The sequence below is a fragment of the Struthio camelus genome, chromosome 31 (genome assembly GCF_040807025.1).
Source record: "Struthio camelus isolate bStrCam1 chromosome 31, bStrCam1.hap1, whole genome shotgun sequence".
NCBI classification, from domain to species: Eukaryota; Metazoa; Chordata; class Aves; order Struthioniformes; family Struthionidae; genus Struthio; species Struthio camelus.
In genome coordinates this window covers 705,566-708,065 of record NC_090972.1, presented here as the reverse complement: position 1 = coordinate 708,065, position 2,500 = coordinate 705,566, and the positions used below count along the sequence as shown (strand labels likewise).

General features: G+C 77.8%; 1 non-coding gene across 1 annotated transcript; it reads right to left on the bottom strand.

Annotated features, from left to right (window-relative positions):
* Positions 1–1,044: 1,044 nt before the first annotated feature.
* On the bottom strand, positions 1,045–1,197 carry LOC138063454 (5.8S ribosomal RNA). Its single transcript, XR_011137046.1, has one exon. It is a non-coding gene; the product is annotated as a 5.8S ribosomal RNA (ribosomal RNA).
* Positions 1,198–2,500: the final 1,303 nt, after the last annotated feature.

The window sequence follows — 2,500 nt, the reverse complement described above, 5'->3', positions numbered from 1 at the left end:
GGCCGGGGGGCGAGGTCCGCACCTCCCCCGGGCCCGGCTCCCAAACGCTCGCTCGCCCACTCGCACACTCGCGCACAGCCCCTCCACCGGCCGCGGCTGGCTCCTCCTCCCCGGCCGCTGACCTCCGCTCTCGCCCCGGCACGGGACGACGGCGCGGCAGCGCCCCTCCCCCCCCCCCCTTTCTGCCCCCCCCCCTCCCCCGTCTCGCCACCGAACGGCGCCGCCCGCGCTTGCCCCACACCACCGCCCCGCGGAGACACCCGCGCGCCGTCGCTGCCGGCCTCAACGCAACGCCGCGGCTGACGCCAGCCGGCGGGTGGAAGTGGCTCGGCACGCACTACGGACGCGGGTGCGCCGCGGGGGGGGGCAGAGGGGGCTCGGCGGGCGCCGAAGCGGCAGCAGTCGGGGCAGGGAGAGGGCAAGGGGAGGGGAAGAAAGGCAGCCGGCCGTCCCCCCCGCCGGAGGGGAACGGGGGACCAGCGCACCACCGGGAGAGTGGTGGAGGAGAGCCGTCGTACGGCGGGCACTGGCGGTGGCGGCGGGCGGCGGCGGCAGGTGCCGGGCCACCGCGACCGACCGAACCTGGGGGCCCGGCGGGACGAACTCCGCACAGCGGGCGCTCCGGGAGCGGGGGTTTCCCGAGTCTGCACTTAGGGGGACGAAGGCCCGGGCCCACACGGGGAGGAGAGGCACCCCCTCTCCCCGGCGGCGCGGGCCTGCGAGGCGCCCCAGCCGCGCCACACCGCACACACCGCGCAGGGCAGCGGTGGCCACCGGGCTCGGAGGGGAGGGAGGGCAGGGCAAGGCACGCCGGCCGCGGACGGTGGAGGCGGACGGTCGGCCGGAGCCGGGCAGGCAGGCCAGCCGGAAGACCGGGGCCACCGGTGCACGCACCGGTGGTCCCGGCTCCGCCGCCGCCGCCGACTCACCGCCGCCGCCGCCCCCCCACCGACTCGCCGCCGCCGCCGCCCCCCCCGGCCCCCCCCCGAGGGGCGGCACACCGCTGCGCCAACGCGGCAATGGGGGTGACGATTGACCGTCAAGCGACGCTCAGACAGGCGTAGCCCCGGGAGGAACCCGGGGCCGCAAGTGCGTTCGAAGTGTCGATGATCAATGTGTCCTGCAATTCACATTAATTCTCGCAGCTAGCTGCGTTCTTCATCGACGCACGAGCCGAGTGATCCACCGCTAAGAGTTGTCTCGGTTTCGGTCCCCACCGCGCGCGCGGGGGGACCGGGCAGCTTTCGCAGCCCCCTGAGGGCCCCCATCCGCTCTGCCTCCCTCCTCACGCCGACGCCGGCTGCTGAGCAAGGGACAGCGGAGAGAGAGGGCACGCCTCACTGACCGTACAAGCACAGAGGGAAAAAAAAAGGGGGGGGGGGGGGAGAACAGACCCGAACGAGAGGGGCGGGGAGCCCTCGCTCCCGACCTGGGACAACCCCTTTCTCGCTTCGAGTCCGGCCCAGGCGCCCGGCTCGGCCTGGCCCAGCAGGGAGCGGCGCGCCAGCCGCGCCACCTGCCTCAGGGACCGGGGTGTGGGTCCCCGCGGAGCCCCGGCGTCGGAGCCCGGCCGCCGCTGGGAGCGGCGCCACCCGCTGCCCGCGCGCCCGCGACCCGCCAGCCGCACGCTTCCGAGCTCCTTCGCTCGCCTCACCGGCCTCCAGCTCCGCCGCCCCGGAGACGGCACCCAACACCCGCCTGCACACACGCAGCCTCCCGAGCGACGCCACGCACTCGCCCGTCCCTTCCGCGGGCAGACGCCTGGCGGCAGGCAGACGGGCGAGGCGGGACGGACGGGGAACGGCGCCCGCTCTCCCCGCCTCCACGCGGAGACCGGGAGGGGCCGCCCCCGCCCGCCCGCCCGCCGCCCGCCTGCCGCCCAGCGAAGCCGGGTCGGGCAGAGCGAGGCAGGCGCGCCGGATGGCGGAGTGCCGGGGCAGGGCGGGGGGGGAGGGAAGGAAGGGTGCCGCCGACGGCCACGGCGGGAGACTGAGAGCACCGGCCAGGGAGGAGAAGGGATGCGCTGGGGCTCGGCGTCCGCACCACCCGCGGTGGGGGCTCGCCGTCCCGGCGGCGAGCACGCGCTCGCGCCGGGGTCGCGCGTTCGAGGCAGGCCGGCGCAAGCCGACCGCGCGGCGTCTCTCCGCCGAGACCAGACCGCGGAGAGAGGGGGCAGGGTACCCCTCTCCGTCCCGGCTGCCCGCGGGGCATGCACGGGCCGCGCCGGCGGGCATGGGGGGGTGCGGCGCCCGCGCGCGCCGACCCCCCGGCCCCTCCGGCAGCACGCCCGGCTGCCCCCCGGGTCGCATCGGGCCGCCCGAGTCTTTAAACCCCCGCCCGGCTCTCCGACCGAGAACCCTCGGGCCCGGAGCCCGGGGCCCATGGCCATCCCTACCCGGGGGGGCCGCTACCGGCGGCCGCGGTGGCCGGAGGCCCTCCTCCTTCCTCCCAGCGCGCCCCCCCCCCCCGCCGCCCCCCGCCGCCCCCGGCCCGGCCGACT